Genomic DNA, 19,258 nt, shown 5'->3' with positions numbered 1-19,258 from the left:
AATCAATGTGCTTTTTCCCCCGTCATTTGTACTGTAGCATGCCTCTTATTTGCCCCCGGACACCTGCTTTTGGGGCCCCAGACTAAGCTTTTCCTAAGGCAATTTGGTGTAGTGGCCAGTCACTGGTGTGGTGTACTGTCACAACAGTGTAAATTATGGTAACCTTTAGAGGATGCCATTACAGACAAGCACCAGAGGATGGCAGAGTAGTAGAGTAAAATTACACGACAAAGATGATAGTTTCAGAGCTGGGTTTCAAACATACTTAGTGTTTTACAAAATTGCAATCTGATTGATGAGCAATGTCCTGAGAGACCGAGCATGTTAAATCTAATCCACGTGCGCTCATTCCACGAGAGCGCGCACAGTCACGAACGGTACGCCTCTGCGCGTTCACGATGTCCTCGGATTCTCTCCTGGAAGTGGTGGTTCGAATGTTTTAGTGCGAGTAAAGTTTACCTATAAAACTGTCCTTCAACTGGCTGCAAAGGGAATTTCAGTCAATGTTTTCTCATTGTGAAGTACCATCACATTTTTTAAGGCAGTTTAGCTTTACTTAAACACGATAACAGCTGTTTGAACATTGCCAACGAGCCATCTCCAGCGGGAGTTTTTGAACACACGGACAGCGAGGTTGAGGCGATATTTTTTTATGGGACGTAACGTTGTTGTTCAGGAAACATTTACCTAACTAGCTTAACGTTAGCTATATAAAATATCTAGCGTATTTGGTTTGTTTTATAATGCGGTGTTTTGGCTCCGAGGGATCAAGCTGTGTTTCTGCAGCTGGCGTGGAAGACACCAGGAGGAGGAAACTGTGGTGAAAGCGAGAGTGATAACCCGAAAAACATCTCATCAAACACACCGGTAAACATACATTTCTGTCACTTCAGTTAACGTTATCAAACGTTTACATGAATACCAATAATTCCATATTAAATTAAGGCAGTAGTCCGAGTATGGCAATATTGTAATGTGTTTACATGACTATCTTAAACGGATTAATGTCAAAATCAAAGTAAACATACACCAATTAAAAAACCTGGTTTTCGGAATAATCTTTTTAATTATTAGGACAGGTAAACAATTTAATCGGCGTTCCAACGGTGTATTTGATCTGTGCGTGTTCCAAAACCCTTTCATACACGAGTGAAGTGAGTTTTGGAAAAACAAAGTATGGATCTTTAGAAATGTATGTTTACACATACAACTTTAACGTTATGTCCGAAATCTGAATCAAAAACGTTTAGCAAAAATACCATGGTTACTGTGGTATAACGTTAATTTGGATTGGCAATTTTCTGCATTTATCTAAAGTCCTAGCCTGAAAACCCAATGTTGAATTGCAAAGAATTCTATGTAGGCAGAAATTAGCGTTTGGAACAGGAAAGTTAACTCACGACCAATACAAGGCAAAAGAGTGAATAAAAATATTACTTCACCGGTTGGTCGTTTTACAGAGAGGAATGTGAGACAAAATATCCACAGAGTAGTGTAGCAACCTGACCTAGAGTATGTTGGTCAATATCGTTTTTTATTTTCAATACTGATGCAATTCGCACTGTGACTAATCAAACTGCCAGGTGAGGTAACATGCTTAGGTCGACTACATTCCCTTATGGTTTACATATTGTGTAATAGAGCCCCACAGTGGAGGTGTAATAATACCCAAAAACCTAGCGGTCAAATGGTAAATGGTTTCAATCGTTTCTACAACATTATTTTTATCAGTAGGGAATTTTAGAAACACTTAAAATAAGGGCTGTGTTACGTGATGTTTTGATAACCATGTAAATCTCTCCTTGACAAGGTGCCTTTGGGGCGGCAGGGTAGCCTCGTGGTTAGAGCGTTGGACTAGTAACCGGAAGGTTGAAAGTTCAAACCCCCCTAGCTGACAAATGTCGTTCTGCCCCTGAACAGGCAGTTAACCCACTGTTCATTGAAAATAAAAATGTGTTCTTATTAACTGACTTTCCTAGTTAAATAAAGGTAAAATAAAATCAATATATTTGGCTCTATTTGTTATAGACCCCCTCAGTCCCCAGCTGTGCCCTGAACACTATATGTGAATTGATTGCCCATCTATCTTAAGAGCTCGTACTGTTAGGTGACCTAAACTGGGATATATACTGTTAGGTGACCTAAACTAGAGGCCCTCAATCTCACACAAATTATCAAGGAACCTACCTGGTACAACCCTAAATCCATAACCATGGGCACCCAAATAGATATCATCCTGACGAACTTGCCCTCTAAATACACCTCTGCTGTCTTCAACCAGGATCTCAGCGATCACGGCATTGCCTGTGTCCGTAATGGGTCCGCGGTCAAACGACCAAGTTTTAAATTGACACAATACCTGTTAGCATGCAGGAACTTGCTTTTAAACGCTCCCTTAAATCCCTCAGCAAGCAGGCCTTTCTAATCGACCTGGCCCGAGTATCCTAGAAGGATATTGACCTCATCCCGTCTGTAGAGGATGCCTGGTTGCTCTTTAAAAGTGCTTTCCTCACCATCTTAAATAAGCATGCCCCGTTCAAAAAATGTAGAACAAAGAACAGATATAGCGCTTGGTTCACTCTAGACCGGACTGCCCTTGACCAGCACAAAAACATCCTGTGGCATACTGCATTCGCACCGAATAGCCCCTGCGATATGCAACTTTTCAGGGAAGTTAGGAACCAATATACACAGAGTTAAGGAAAGCTATGGCTAGCTTTTTCAAACAGAAATTTGCATCCTGCAGCACAAATTCCAAAAAGTTTTGGGACACTAAAGTGCATGGAGAATAAGAGCACCTCCCAGCTGCCCACTGGACTGAGGCTTGGAAACACTGTCACAATCGATACATCTACGATAATTCAATTTCAATAAGCATTTTTCTACAGCTGGCCATGCTTTCCACCTGGCTACCCCTACCAACAGCTCTGCACCCCCTGCAGAAACTTGCCAAGCCCCCCCCCCGCTTCTCTTTCACCCAAATCCAGACAGCTGATGTTCTGAAAGAGCTGCAAAATCTGGATCCCTACAAATCAGCTGGGCTAGACAATCTGGACCCTCTCTTTCTAAAATTATCCACAGAAATTGTTGCAACCCCTATTACTAGCCTGTTCCAACCTCTTTCATATCGTCTGAGATCACCAAAGATTTGAAAGCTGCCACGGTCATCCCCTTCTAGACCCAAACTGTTACAGACCTATATCCATCCTGCCCTGCCTTTCTAAAATCTTCGAAAGCGAAGTTAACAAACAGATCACCGACCATTTCGAATCCCACTGTACCTTCTCCACTATGATATGATATGATATGGTTTCAGAGCTGGTCATGGGTGCACCTCAGCCACGCTCAAGGTCCTAAACGATATCATACCCGCCATCGATAAAAGACAGTACTGTGCAGCCATCTTCATCAACCTGCCCAAGGCTTTCGATTCTGTCAATCACAACATTCTTATCGGCAGACTCAACAGCCTCGGTTGCTCAAATGACTGCCTCGCCTGGTTCACCAAGTACTTCTCAGATAAAGTTCAGTGTGTCAAATCGGAGGTCCTGTTGTCCGAACCTCTGGCAGTCTCTATGGGGGTGCCACAGGGTTCAATTCTTGGGCCGACTCTTTTCTCTGTATATATCAATAATGTCGCTCTTGCTGCTGGTGATTCTCTGATCCACCTCTACGCAAATGACACCATTCTGTATACATCAGACCCTTCTTTGGACACTGTTATCAAACCTCCAAACGGGTTTCAATGTCATAACTCTCCTTCCGTGGCCTCCAACTGCTCTTAAATGCTAGCAAAACTAAATGCATGTTATTCAACCGATTGCTGCTCGCACCCGCCCGACTAGCGTCAGTACTCTGGACGGTTCTGACTTGTGGACAAATACCTAGGTGTCTGGTTAGACTGTAAACTCTCCTTCCAGACTCACATTAAGCATCTCCAATCCAAAATTAAATCTAGAATCGGCTTCCTATTTCGCAACAAAGCCTCGCACTCATGCTGCCAACATACACTCGTAAACCTGACTATCCTACCGATCCTTGACTTCGGCGACGTCATTTGCAAAATAGCCTCCAACACTCTACTCAGCAAATTGGATGTAGTCTATCACCGTGCCATCCGTTTTATCACCAAAGCCCCATATACTACCCACCACTGCGACCTGTATGCTCTCATCGACTGGCACTTGCTACATATTCGTCGCCAAACCCACTGGCTCCAGGTCATCTATAAGTCTTTGCTAGGTAAAGCTCCATCTTATCTCAGCTCACTGGTCACCATAGCAACACCCACCCGTAGCACACGCTCCAGCAGGTATATTTCACTGGTCATCCCCAAAGCCAACACCTCATTTGGCTGCCTTTCATTCCAATGACTGGAACGAATTACAAAAATCACTGAAGCTGGAGTCCTATATCTCCCTCTCTAACTTTAAGCATCAGCTGTGAGAGCAGCTTACTGATCACTGTACCTGTACACAGCCCATCTGTAAATACCTCATCCCCATATTGTTATCGATTTTGTTGTTTCTCTTTTGCACCCAAATATCTTTACTTGCACATAATCATCTGCACATTTATCACGCCAGTGTTAATGCTAAATTGTAATTATTTAGCCTCTATGGCCTATTTATTGCCTTACCTCCCTAATCTTACTACATTTGCACACACTGTACAGACTTTTTTTCTTGTGTCATTGACTGTACGTTTGTTTATCCCATGTGTAACTCTGTGTTGTTTTTGTCACACAGCTTTGCTTTATCTTGGCCAGGTCGCAGTTGTAAATGAGAACTTGTTCTCGACTGGTCTACCTGGTGAAATAAAGGTGAAATTAAATATTTACACTCAGATTTATGCTCAAATGTTAATTAGCATAAAAGTAGACCATGCAAGACTACAAATCCCTGCAAGCTCCTGCATGCTAACAGGTATTGTGTCAATTTAAAACTTGCACAAGACAGTTCACAGAATTGTCCATTTTAATGAAATTTTCCCAATTTATTCATTTCTACATTTAGCCAACATTATATAGTTAATCCAGAGATTACCTTTTTTCTTGATTCGTAAGTCTCGTCCACATATCATTTGTAGTTATTTGTGATAGCCACCTTAGCAGCTAAATGTCATTTCATTTTTGGGGGGTAAGTGCAGGCAAATATATTGATAAGTCACTTTGTCCTTATCAACATGTCATGCCAGGGGAAGCCTATACCATTCACAGCCCTTATTTTAAGCGTTTCTAAAATCCTCAATGGGAAAATGCATGGTGAAAAAACGATTGGAATCATTTCCTTGTTTTACCGCTAGGTTTTATGGGTATTATGACTAATACTGTGGTACTCTATGCGTCAATAGATTGAAAATACAAGATACAGAACCTCCCTGTGCTGCAAAAAGTTGGGTAAATCACACTTTCCTCTTTATATCCTATTGCCGCCTCCTACTCTAAAAAGGACAAACAGCATGTACAACCGGTAAAGTAAGTGTAAATATAATTTTATTCAACATTCTGCTTTGTAAGGACTATTGTATTTGTTTAGCGATGACATTGACTGATATCCATAGACTAACCATGCTAATGGTCCGATGTTTAGGCAACAAAAGTCCCATCAGTAGCTTAATTTCAGATGTGTCCATGTAAACAGGATTATGTAAATGTTTTAAACAAACTATTATACTAATCTGACTATCCACAATAATCATATTATTGTGTAAATATAACCGTGTTGGTTCTGTAAGGGAAGTCTGATCAATACCATAAGCATGCATCAAAGCTAACAAGAAGAAAACAAGCCTACGCATGTGCTAGCAAACACTTGCCATTTGGTTGTAAAAAAAAAAGCTAACTTCTCCTTTAATCATCCAAAACACATCTCTGCTTAAGCAAGTTAATGAATATGTATGAGCCTTTTTGCTCATGGTCAACCTGTTATTTATATGATTGTTTATCTTCCCTTATTATACCCCTTTGATATTACGTAGAGATTCCATCCATAGCCTACAGTTTAATCTAGTCCATGGCATCAATCTGTCTCGCACCCTAAAAGCAAGTCAGCCTGCAAAGCACTCGAGAGTAGCACATCAACATTTTACAGAGTGAAACTATTGGTTCAGAATGTAATGAAAATGTTTAGGCTTTCCAAAGTGCGTTCACTTATATATAATTTTTGGCGGAGAAGTGCATGAGAAATGGTTAGACAATTCCTTTGCTTTGCTATGACCAACTTGTGCACAAAACACTGTCGTTAGTGGAGTGGAGTGTAATGGCCCTCAAGATCTTTACGTGATGTACTGAAGTTTCCAAGGCTTCCCTAAACATTGACCCTAACTAACAAGGAGTTCCTTACTCTTGAAAGACCAGATCATGTGATCAATACCAAGGGAAACTACCAAGCGACATGGCTGGCGCTAGTCAATCTTTGTTGGATTTCCAATGCCACATCAGCCATAATGACTAAGATGATACTGGGCCATAATCAAAAATCAAATGCATTTTATTGGTCACATGCGCCAAATACAACTGGTGTCGACTTTACAGTGAAATGCTTACTTACAATCCCATTCCCAACAATGCAGAGTTAAAAAGTAAGACAAACATTTGCTATATAGAAACACAAAAACAGTCAAGGCAACATACAAGGAGTGCTATTACTGAGTCAATGTGCAGGGGTACGAAGTAATTGATTATGTACAGTGCATTTGGAAAGTATTCAGACCCCTTCACTTTTTGCACATTTTGTTACTTTGCAGCCTTATTCTAAAATTGATTAAATAGTTTTTTTCCCTCATCAATCTACACAAAATACCTCAAGGACACAGCAAAAACAGGTTTTTATAAATGTTTGCAAAAAACCCCCCCGGAAATATCACATTTTACAAAGTTTTCAGACCCTTTACTCAGTACTTTGTTGAAGAACCTTTGGCAGCTATTACAGCCTCTAGTCTTCTTGGGTATGAAGCTACAAGCTTGGCACACCTGTATTTTGAGTTTTTCCCATTCTTTTCTTCAGATCCTCTCAAGCTCTGTCAGGTTGGATGGGGAGCATCGCTGCACAGCTATTTTCAGGTCTCTCCAGCGATATTAGATCGGGTTCAAGTCCGGACTCTGGCTAGGCCACTCAATGACATTCAGAGAATTCTGAATACTTATGTAAATAAGCTATGTATGTTTTAAATTTGATAAATTAGCAAAAATGTCTAAACCTTCAATTTGCCGTTATTGTGTGTAGATTGAGGGGAAAAAACAATTGGATCCATTTTAGAATAAGGATGTAACATACATTTTTGGGGGGCAAAGTCAAAGGGTCTGAGTACTTTCCAAATGCACTGTACATGTGGGTAGGTGTGAAAGTGACTTGGCAATCAGGATATAAACTCAGAATAAAAATAAATGTCCTCACTATCAACTGCATTTATTTTCAGCAAACTTAACATGTGAAAATATTTGTATGAACATAATAAGATTCAACAACTGAACAAGTCCCACAGACATGTGACGAACATAAATGAAATGTGTCCCTGAACAAACCTTCAATGCTGCAGAAATGTTTTGGTACCCTTCCCCATATCTGTGCCTCGACACAATCCTCGGAGCTCTGACATGCACTGTCAACTGTGGGACAGTGCAAAATCAAAAGTAACAGTCAGTATCTGGTGTGGCCACCAGCTGCATTAAGTACTGCAGTGCATCGTCTCCTCATGGACTGCACTAGATTTGCCAGTTCATGCTGTGAGATGTTACCCCACTCTTCCACCAATGCACCTGCATGTTCCCAGACATTTCTGGGGGGAATGGCCTTAGCCCTCACCCTCCTATCCAACAGGTTCCAGACATGCTCGATGGGATTGAGATCCAGGCTCTTTGCTGGCCGTGGCAGAACACTGACATTCCTGCCTTGCAGGAAATCACACACAGAACGAGCAGTATGGCTGGTGGCATTGTCATGCTGGAGGGTCATGTCAGGATGAGCCTGCAGGAAGGGTACCGCATGAGGAAGGAGCCTGTCTTCCCTGTAATGCACAGCGTTGAGATTGCCTGCAATGACAACAAGCTTAGTCCGATGATGCTGTGACACACCGCCCCAGACCATGACTGACCCTCCACCTCCAAATCGATCCCGCTCCAGAGTACAGGTTTCTATGTTCCTTCAATGATAAAAGTGAATCCGACCATCACCCCTGGTGAGACAAAATCGTAACTCGTCAGTAAAGAGCACTTTTTGCTAATCCTGTCTAGTCCAGCGACAGTGGGTTTGTGCCCATATGTGACATTGCCGGTGATGTCTGGTGAGGACCTGCCTTACAACAGGCCTACAAGTCCCCAGTCCAGCCTCTCTCAGCCTATTGTGGACAGTCTGAGCCCTGATGGAGGGATTGTGCATTCCTGGTGTAACTCAGGCAGTTGTCGTTGCCATCCTGTACCTGTCCTGCAGGTGTGTTTAGATGTACCAATCCTGTGTAGGTGTTACACGTGGTCTGCCACTGCGAGGACGATCAGCTGTCCATCCTGTCTTCCTGTAGCGCTCACAGCAATGGACATGGCAATTTATTGCCCTGGATCTGCAGTCCTCATGCCTCCTTGCAGCATGCCTAAGGCATATTCACGCAGATGAGCAGGGAACATGGGCATCTTTCTTTTGGTGTTTTTCAAAGTCAGTAGAAAGGCTTCCTTAGTGTCCTCAGTTTTCATAGCTGTGACATTAATTGCCTAATGACCATTCCACAGGTAAATTTTCATTAATTGTTTATGGTTCATTGAACAAGCATGGGAAATGGTTTTTAAACCCTTTACAATGAAGATCTGAAGTTATTTGGATTTTTACGAATTATCTTTGAAAGACGGTCCAGAAAAAGGGACGTTTCTTTTTTTATTTTTTTTACTGCGTTTATAGTAAAGAGTAGCAGCAGCGTATGTGTGTGGCGTTAACATGCGTTTGTGTGTTGGAATGTCAGTGTAGTAAAGTGTGGGCAGAGTCTAGTGAGTGTGCATAGAGCCAGTGCAAGGGAGTCAGTTCAAAACTATTAATTTCTTTTTTTTATTTTTTATTATTTTTTATTTCACCTTTATTTAACCAGGTAGGCTAGTTGAGAACAAGTTCTCATTTGCAACTGCGACCTGGCCAAGATAAAGCATAGCAGTGTGAGCAGACAACAAAGAGTTACACATGGGAGTAAACAATTAACAAGTCAATAACACAGTAGAAACCAAAGGGGGAGTCTATATACAATGTGTGCAAAAGGCATGAGGAGGTAGGCAAATAATTACAATTTTGCAGATTAACACTGGAGTGATGAATGATCAGATGGTCATGTACAGGTAGAGATATTGGTGTGCAAAAGAGCAGAAAAGTAAATAAATAAAAACAGTATGGGGATGAGGTAGGTGAGAAAGGGTGGGCTATTTACCAATAGACTATGTACAGCTGCAGCGATCGGTTAGCCGCTCAGATAGCTGATGTTTGAAGTTGGTGAGGGAGATAAAAGTCTCCAACTTCAGCGATTTTTGCAATTCGTTCCAGTCACAGGCAGCAGAGTACTGGAACGAAAGGCGGCCAAATGAGGTGTTGGCTTTAGGGATGATCAGTGAGATACACCTGCTGGAGCGCGTGCTACGGATGGGTGTTGCCATCGTGACCAGTGAGCTGAGATAAGGCGGAGCTTTACCTAGCATGGACTTGTAGATGACCTGGAGCCAGTGGGTCTGGCGACGAATATGTAGCGAGGGCCAGCCGACTAGAGCATACAAGTCGCAGTGGTGGGTGGTATAAGGTGCTTTAGTGACGAAACGGATGGCACTGTGATAGACTGCATCCAGTTTGCTGAGTAGAGTGTTGGAAGCCATTTTGTAGATGACATCGCCGAAGTCGAGGATCGGTAGGATAGTCAGTTTTACTAGGGTAAGCTTGGCGGCGTGAGTGAAGGAGGCTTTGTTGCGGAATAGAAAGCCGACTCTTGATTTGATTTTCGATTGGAGATGTTTGATATGAGTCTGCAAGGAGAGTAAGATAAATAAATAAATCATGTAGGCGTTCAATGTAAATTGCCCGGGTAGCCATTTTATAAACTTTTCAGCAGTCTTGTGACGTGGGGGTAGAAGTTGTGCAGATGCCTTTTGTTCATATACTTGGCGTTCCGTTAACGCTTGTCGTGCGGTAGCAGAGAGAACAGTCTATGACTTGGATGGCTGGAGTTCGGCCCCAGTGATGTACTGGGCCGTACACTCTACCCTTTAGCGACTTGCGCTCGAATGCCGAGCAGTTGCCATATCAAGTGTTGATGCAACTAGTCAAGAGGCTCTCAATGGTGCAGTTGAACTTTTTGAGGATCTGAGTTTAACTTTTTGCCAAATTCTTCAGCCTCCTGAGGGGGGAAAAGGTGTTGTGCCCTCTTCACGACTGTGTTTGTGTAATTGGACCATGCTATGTCCTTAGTGATGTGGACACAGAGGAATTTGGAAGCTCTCGACCCGCTCTACCACAGCTCTGTTGATGTGACTGGGGGCGTGCTCGGTCCTCCGTGTCCTGTAGTCCATGATAAGCTCATCTGTCTTGCCCACATTGTGGGAGAGGTTGTTGTCCTAGCTCCACACTGCCAGGTCACACTGCTGTCTCATCGGTGATTTGGCCACTATCGTGGTGTCGACAAACTTAATGATGGTGGTTGAATCGTGCATGGCCATGCAGTTGTAGGTGACCAGGGAATACAGGAGAGAACTGAGCATGCACCCCTGAGGGGTCCCCATGTTGAGGATCAGCGTTGCGTATATGTTGTTACCTACCCTCACCACCTGGTGGCAGCCCATCAAAGTTCAGGATCCAGTTGCAAAGGGAGGTGTTTAGTCCCAGGGTCCTGAGTTTAGTAATGAGCTTGGAGGGTGCTATGATGTTGAACCCTTAGCTGTAGATAATGAACAGCATTCTCACGTAGGTGTTCCTTTTCTTCAGGTGGGAAAGGGCAGTGTAGAGTGCAATAGAGATTGCTTCATCTGTGGATCTGTTGGGGCGGTATGTGATTTGGAATGGATCTAGGGTGTCTGTGATGGTGGCGTAGATGTGATCCATGAAAATGTAAGTGAAGACTGTTGTCAACTGATCAGTTCATGCTCTGACTGAGAGTCCTTGTAATCCGCCTTGTGAATTGTAACCTGTTTGTTTGTTTGTCTTATCACATCTGCTACAGAGAGCGTGATCATACAGTCATCTAGAACAGCTGGTGCTCTCATGGATGGTTCAGTGTTGCTTCCCTCAAAGCGGTGCTCGTCTGGTAGGCTCACGTCACTGGGCAGCTCTTTACTGGGTTTCCATTTGTAGTTTGCAAGCCCTGACACATCCGACGGGTGTCAGAGCTGGTATAGTAGGATTAGATCTTAGTCCTGTATTGATGCTTTGTCTGTTTGATGCTTTGTCGAAGGGGCGAAGCGGGATCTCTTATAAGCGTCTGGATTAGCTCCTTGAAAGTGGCATCTCTAGCCTTTAGTTCAGTAAGAATGTTGCCTGTAATCCATGGCTTCTGTTTGTGGTGTATACGGTCACTGTGGGGACATTGTCGTCATTGTGGTGAACTCCTCAATGCCATCAGATTAATCCCGCAACGTATTCCAGTCTGTGCTTGCAAAAAAGTCCTGTAGTTGCTACATCGAACCACTTCCGTATTGGGTATGTCACTGGTACTTCCCGTTTGAGTTTTTGCATGTAAGCAGGAATCAGGAGGATAGAGTTATGGTCCGATTTGCCCAATGGAAAGCAAAGGGAGAGCTTTTTATGCTCCTCTGTGTGTGGAGTTAAGGTGATCTAGAGTTTTATCCCTCTAGTTGCACAGGTGACATGATGGTAGATGGAGGTTTCCTGCATTTAAAATCACCGGCTTATGGCCCTATACAGCTTATTGAGTGTGGTCTTAGTGCTAGCATTGGTTTGTGGTGGTAAATAGGCTGCTACAAAAAATACAGATGAAACCTCTCTTGGTAAATAGTATGGTCTACAACTTATGAGGTATTCTAACTCAGGTGAACAGAACCTTGAGACTTCCTTTATTAGATTTCAGACACACCACCACTAACCCTGATCTTACCAGACTCTGCCATTCTGTCCTGCCGATTCATAGAAAAGAAACTGCTAGCTGTATATTATCCATGTCCAGCCATGACTCAGAAGTATGGTCTTTTACAGTTCTTAATGTCCCGTTGATGGGATAGTCTCGAACGAAGCTCGTCCAGTTTATTTTCCAGCGATTTCTAATTCGGCAATAGAATGAGGGTAGAGGTGATTTTATTAATTCACCACCGTAGTCTCACCAGGGTGCCGTGCGCCAGCCACTATAGTGCAGCCTCACCTTCTATGAGTGTCGGGGATTAGGGCTGGTGCAGGATAATCAATATGTTGACTTTAGTGATAGCTGTTCAGAATATACACTGCTAAAGGGAACACTTAAACAACACAATGTAACTCCAAGTCAATCACACTTCTGTGAAATCAAACTCCACTTAGGAAGCGACACTGATTGACAATACATTTCACATGCTGTTGTGCAAATGGAATAGACAACAGGTGGAAATTATAGGCAATTAGCAAGACACCCCAATAAAGGAGTGGTTCTCTGCAGGTGGTGACTACAGACCACTTCTCAGTTCCTATGCTTCCTGGCTGATGTTTTCGTCACTTTTGAATGCTGGCGGTGCTTTCACTCTAGTGGTAGCATGAGACGGAGTCTACAACCCACACAAGTGGCTCAGGTAGTGCAGCTCATCCAGGATGGGACATCAATGCGAGCTGTGGCAAGAAGGTTTGCTGTGTCTGTCAGCGTAGTGTCCAGAGCATGGAGGCGCTACCAGGAGACAGGCCAGTACATCAGGAGACGTGGAGGAGGCCATAGGAGGGCAACAACCCAGCAGCAGGACCGCTACCTCCGCCTTTGTGCAAGGAGGAGCAGGAGGAGCACTGCCAGAGCCCTGCAAAATGACCTCCAGCAGGCCACAAATGTGCATGTGTCTGCTCAAACGGTCAGAAACAGACTCCATGAGGGTGGTATGACGGCCCGACGTCCACAGGTGGGGGTTGTGCTTACAGCCCAACACCGTGCAGGACGTTTGGCATTTGCCAGAGAACACCAAGATTGGCAAATTCGCCACTGGCGCCCTGTGCTCTTCACAGATGAAAGCAGGTTCACACTTAGCACACGTGACAGAGTCTGGAGACGCTGTGGAGAACGTTCTGCTGCCTGCAACATCCTCCAGCATGACCGGTTTGGCGGTGGGTCAGTCATGGTGTGGGGTGGCATTTCTTTGGGGGGGCCGCACAGCCCTCCATGTGCTCGCCAGAGGTAGCCTGACTGCCATTAGGTACCGAGATGAGATCCTCAGACCCCTTGTGAGACCATATGCTGGTGCGGTTTGCCATGGGTTCCTCCTAATGCAAGACAATTCTAGACCTCATGTGGCTGGAGTGTGTCAGCAGTTCCTGCAAGAGGAAGGCATTGATGCTATGGACTGGCCCGTCCGTTCCCCAGACCTGAATCCAATTGAGCACATCTGGGACATGTCCAGGAGTTGGCGGATGCTTTAGTCCAGGTCTGGGAGGAGATCCCTCAGGAGACCATCCGCCACCTCATCAGGAGCATGCCCAGGCGTTGAAGGGAGGTCATACAGGCACGTGGAGGCCACACACACTACTGAGCCTCATTTTGACTTGTTTTAAGGACATTACATCAGTTGGATCAGCCTGTAGAGTGGTTTTCCACTTTAATTTTGAGTGTGACTCCAAATCCAGACCTCCATGGGTTGATAAATTTGATTTCCATTAATTTTTGTGTGATTTTGTTGTCAGCACATTCAACTATGTGAAGACAAAAGTATTTAATTAGAATATTTCATACATTCAGATCTAGGATGTGTTATTTTAGTGTTCCCTTTATTTTTTTTGAGCAGTGTATTTTAGGTCATAGGAAACAATGGCAAAAACATTATGTATAAAAATATGTTAAGATCAGTGCAAAAAAACAAACACAAAATAGCACAATTGGTCAGGAGCCTGTAAAACGGCCATCCTTCCTGCCTGCTCCATCTCCATTCCAATTGTGTATCCTTTCAAACGAGCACAGTTAGATCGTTCCTGTCTAGTGGTTAATTGGCCAACTATGGAACCTTTAGACACTACTTAGGATGGTTATCAATTACCATGTTTCATTGCGGGTGCAATTAATTAAGGAGATGTTTGTCACAGGTATTAATGTAAATTATCGTTTGATGTGCCTGTTTCTCTAATACAGGAGTCTGGCTGCTGTAAACTATGGACACCGTGTACTGACTCAGTATAGGATGTCTTCATATCCCATCATTTACACTCTAGTTTGAAGCTAGAGATAATTAGTTACTTATCTCACTGCAAAAACAAGGCCATCTTTCCAATTCCTGTTTTCCACACACAGAACGAGGCATACCAAATAGCTGCCACTGTGCCAATGACAAAGCAGAAACTTTAATAGTCACCATATTAATTTGATTGGTATCAATTGCATGTAAAGCGGGATTTATGATGTGGTGGTTAATTTGCCTCGGTAGTGATTTGGAGTAGTTTTAACTGAACAGCACAGTGCTTTGTCTTCAGAGATAAATCATTAGGAAACCTATTTGCAATGGTCATTCATTTGTGCTGCTCACTCATTGAGTTCATCCATTTTGTTCATTGTCAGCGGACTTAACTGGGATACTGAGAGCAGGGTGTTTTTGTTTTTATTTTTCATATTTTTTTTAAATTTAACTTTTATTTAACTAGGCAAGTCAGTTAAGAACAAATTCTTATTTACAATGACGTCCAAACCCGGACGACACTGGGCCAACTGTGCGCCGCCCTATGGGACCCAATCACGGCCGAATGTGATGCAGCTTTGATTCGAACCAGGTCTTCATGGTGGCAGGCAGAGCTCACTAGTGTTGATATAAATGGCTCTGCATCTATCTGCTTTTGCTCTTCATTTATAAGTGTGCTGTCCCGGCAGGTTATTTAAAACAGACCAGGCTAATGCAGCCGCCCTATTCAATGAGCTAAAGAACGTCAGGCCTGTCGGGTACCAGCCACTGAATTCCCCTCTCTATTCAGTATGCCTTCTGCCATGGTTGATTTAATACTAAGAAAAATAAGATTCAACGTCATCGCCTCAGTGAGCTGTTAGCCCAACTGTCCAAGCACTGGGAGTAGACTACTGCTCAGATGAAGTGGTGTAAATTGAATGAAAAGATTTTAGACTTAGTTGGCTTGAATTTAGATTTTTATGAAGTTGGACAAATTGCCTATTTTCCTAAGCTCGAAAAATATGTTTAATTCACGGAACATGACTGTCAAATTCTCCCTGTTAGTAACTTCAGCTTTATTAAAATAAAAGGACACTGCCTGTTCTACTATATGTCCCTCTGTTAACATTCAATTATTCTATGACATTGGAGAATCTAAAATAATCTTGTCATGTCAGCTCAAATTTGCAACATTTGAGATATGTGGTTACACCAATCACGAGTTTACCCCTTCTAAATCCAATGTAATGGACTCAGTGGCCTGTTCTTATTTGTCAGTTGTTTGGAACAAGACTTTCTGTGGAAGATGTTGAGCTCTGCCCTATCACCTTTTTTGATCGGGGGCATCTTGCCTCAACTTTTTTTCAATCAGGGATCTCAATGGTTAACCACCTGTCCTCTTAAAGTAGCATTGGATACTGAGTAGAGGTATCACCTCCCCTTTTGTATCAGGAGAAGCACACCGAACCTGTCTTATTCTAAAGCCCTATAAATTCAGTTTTTGTTTTTCCAGGTTTACATTGCTCCTTGTTTTTTATTTGTTAAAACAACTCAATTGATTAGTTTAAAGTCTAAAACCAGTGTTAAACCACATGAGGGGACCACATTTGAGGTCTGACATTTTTTTTTGCAGTGTGCTGTGTTTTTGTAGTGTGATGGTAGTGTTTGCAAAACAAATACCCACTGGATTGATGCAAATAATCATATCATTCTGCCAGGTAAGCATAGGCTACTTTATAGTTAACATTTTAATTGAAGGTTTTTGGGAAAGCCTTCCCATCTACCAGAATATTTATTTTTGTTAGCTTCATCGCTAACGGCTACACAAAGTGAAAGCTGTGCACACCGCACATACACAGATGGGGAATTCACGTTGCCTCTTCAGAAAGTTGCAGGGTATGCACTGATGCATTTTATTCATTTCTCTTGATATAAACGTAATAATTGTTCAATACATTTAGTTAATTGCTTACTAATAAGTTCAATACATTTGTGAATATTGTTGAATTCTGTTTTATTTTCTGGATTCATTGTTTCCATCAGCGTTCTCTGTATTGCAGATTTTTATTAAGGCCCTACAATTCCCATTACCAGAATATGCCTCCAAGGCCTGTGTTATCGTGGCCTCATTTCCATTATGCAAAGTGCTCAATTTGACCTCCCCCATCGATGGATAGCTGAAGTACAGTTGAAGTCGGAAGTTTACATGCAGCTTAGACAAATACATTTAAACTCAGTTTTTCACCATTTAATCCAAGTAAAAAATTCCCTGTCTTAGGTCAGTTAGGATCACCACTTTATTTTAAGAATGTGAAATGTCAGAATAATAGTAGAGTGATTCATTTCAGCTTTTATTTCTTTCATCACCTTCCCAGTGGGTCAGAAGTTTACAAATCAAATTTATTTATATAGCCCTTCGTACATCAGCTGATATCTCAAAGTGCTGTACAGAAACCCATACCTAAAACCCCAAACAGCAAGCAATGCAGGTGTAGAAGCACGGTGGCTAGGAAAAACTCCCTAGAAAGGCCAAAACCTATGAAGTAACCTAGAGAGGAACCAGGCTATGAGGGGTGGCCAGTCCTCTTTTGGCTGTGCCGGGTGGAGATTATAACAGAACATGGCCAAGATGTTCAAATGTTCATAAATGACCAGCATGTTCAAATAATAATGATCAAGTAGTTGTCGAGGGTGCAGCAAGTCAGCTCCTCAGGAGTAAATGTCAGTTGGCTTTTCATAGCCGATCATTAAGAGTAGCTCTACCACTCCTGCTGTCTCTAGAGAGTTGAAAACAGCAGGTCTGGGACAGGTAGCACGTCCGGTGAACAGGTCAGGATTCCATAGCTGCAGGCAGAACAGTTGAAGCTGGAGCAGCAGCACGGCCAGGTGGACTGGGGACAGCAAGGAGTCATCATGCCAGGTAGAGAATTAGAGAGAGCATACTTAAATTCACACAGGACACCGGATAAGACAGGAGAAGTACTCCAGATATAACAAACTGACCCTAGCCCCCCCCCCCCCCCCCCACACAAACTAATGGAGGCTGAGACAGGAGGGGTCAAGAGACACTGTGGCCCCATCCGATGATGCCCCCGGACAGGGCCAAACAGGAAGGATATAACCCCACCCACTTTGCCAAAGCACAGCCCCCACACCACTAGAGGGATATCTTCAACTACCAACTTACCATCCTGAGACAAGGCCAAGTACAGCCCACAAAGATCTCTGCCACGGCACAACCCAAGGGGGGGCTCCAACCCAGACAGGAAGATCACGTCAGTGACTCAAGTGACGCACCCCTCCTAGGGACGGCATGAAAGAGCACCAGTGAGCCAGTGACTCAGCCCCTGTAATAGGGTTAGGCAGAGAATCCCAGTGGAGAGAGGGGAACCGGCCAGGCAGATACTTACTTTATGGAGAATGTCCTCTGGTCTGATGAAACAAAAATAGAACTGTTTGGCCATAATGACCATGGTTATGTTTAGAGGAAAAGGGGGAGGCTTGCAATCCGAAGAACACCATCCCAACTGTGAAGCACGGTGGTGGCAGCATTATGTTGTGGGGGTGCTTTGCTGCAGGAGGGACTGGTGCGCTTCACAAAATGGATGGCATCATAAGGGAGGAAAATTATGTGGGTATACTGAAGCAACATCTCAAGACCTCAGTCAAGAAGTTAAAGCTTGGTCGCAAATGGGTCTTCAAAATGGACAATGACCCCAAGCATACTTCCAAACTTGTGGCAAAATGGCTTAAGGACAACAAAGTCAAGGTATTGGAGTGGCCATCCCAAATCCCATGTAAAATTTGTGGGCAGAACTGAAAAAGCATGTGCGAGCAAGGAGGCCTACAAACCTGACTCGGTTACACCTGCTCTGTCAGGAGGAATGGGCTAAAATTCACCCAACTTATTGTGGGAAGCTTGTGGAAGGCTACCCAAACATTTGACCCAAGTTAAACAATTTAAAGGCAATGCTACCAAATACTAATTGAGTGTATGTAAACTTCTGACCCACTGGGAATGTGATGAAAGAAATAAAAGCTGAAATGAATCATTCTCTCTACTAGTATTCTGATATTTCACATTCTTAAAATAGTGTGGTGATCCTAGACAGTTTTTTAATTTATTTTTTAGATGTCAGGAATTGTGAAACTGAGTTTAAATGTATTTGGCTAAGCTGTATGTAAACTTCCGACTTCAATTGTGTAACTATCTTTTTTTTTTTCTTCTCGTCACTAGATTTTTAGCTAGTATTGTAAAGCCAGTTTATTTGTTAGGTTCTCTAAGTAAACAAGGGTTTAAAGAAGGTTTTTATTCTTAATATTTGTGTTATGACCATGCATGGTTACTTGTTTCCAGGTATCAGTATTTTGTGGTTAGACATTGCCATTGTAGCAGATGTCTGACTTTTTCAGCTTGAAGCATTTTGTCATTTGTTTGCATTTTCTTATTTACCTGGGAAAAAAACCCTAATTGTAGCGTTATGTAGAAACAGCGAACACTTGGCCTATATACTACACTTGTCTGTCTTTATTTTTTAAAATATTTTTTACATAGGCTACTAAATGTCAAGCTTCCTTTTAATATCGGTCTTGCATCCCACTAGCGGATCTCAATATATTTGGTTCAAGAATCATGGTGTGATTATCTAACAAATCTTATCTTATCTATGCCTAGTCCATAGAAATACAAATGTAAACATAATAAATTATTCAAGATTATGTAGAACATAATGAAAATGTACAGGGTATGACGTAGGTTAAGGATTAGGCTAGATGGTGACAAATCTTACTTTCAACCCCTTCCCACCCCTTCAGCGTGAGTTCAGGTTTCTCTCAAACAAGCATTACTCAAACTAAGCTTTGTCAAAATTATAATTATTTATTTCTGTGAAATGCATGTTGCAATTTGGAGCATTGCACTCTTGAAATTCCAGAGTCTCGTCTAAGCTTGTCACGTTTGTGAGAAAAGACAGACAA

At 42.7% G+C, this 19,258-nt stretch overlaps 1 protein-coding gene across 2 annotated transcripts in view; it reads left to right on the top strand.

Moving 5' to 3' along the window:
* Positions 1-375: 375 nt before the first annotated feature.
* Positions 376-19,258, top strand: part of LOC109872604 (rho GTPase-activating protein 32) — a 212,585-nt gene continuing 193,702 nt past the window's right edge. For both annotated transcript variants that reach the window (XM_031807802.1, XM_020463896.2), the window contains exon 1: positions 376-867. The gene's annotated coding sequence lies outside the window, so the exon portion shown is untranslated. The remainder of the gene's footprint in view (positions 868-19,258) is intronic.

The sequence above is a fragment of the Oncorhynchus kisutch genome, linkage group LG28 (assembly GCF_002021735.2).
Source record: "Oncorhynchus kisutch isolate 150728-3 linkage group LG28, Okis_V2, whole genome shotgun sequence".
Taxonomy (NCBI): domain Eukaryota; kingdom Metazoa; phylum Chordata; class Actinopteri; order Salmoniformes; family Salmonidae; genus Oncorhynchus; species Oncorhynchus kisutch.
Note: the sequence above shows the minus strand (reverse complement) of the source record. Positions and strands in the feature narration are given on the sequence as shown.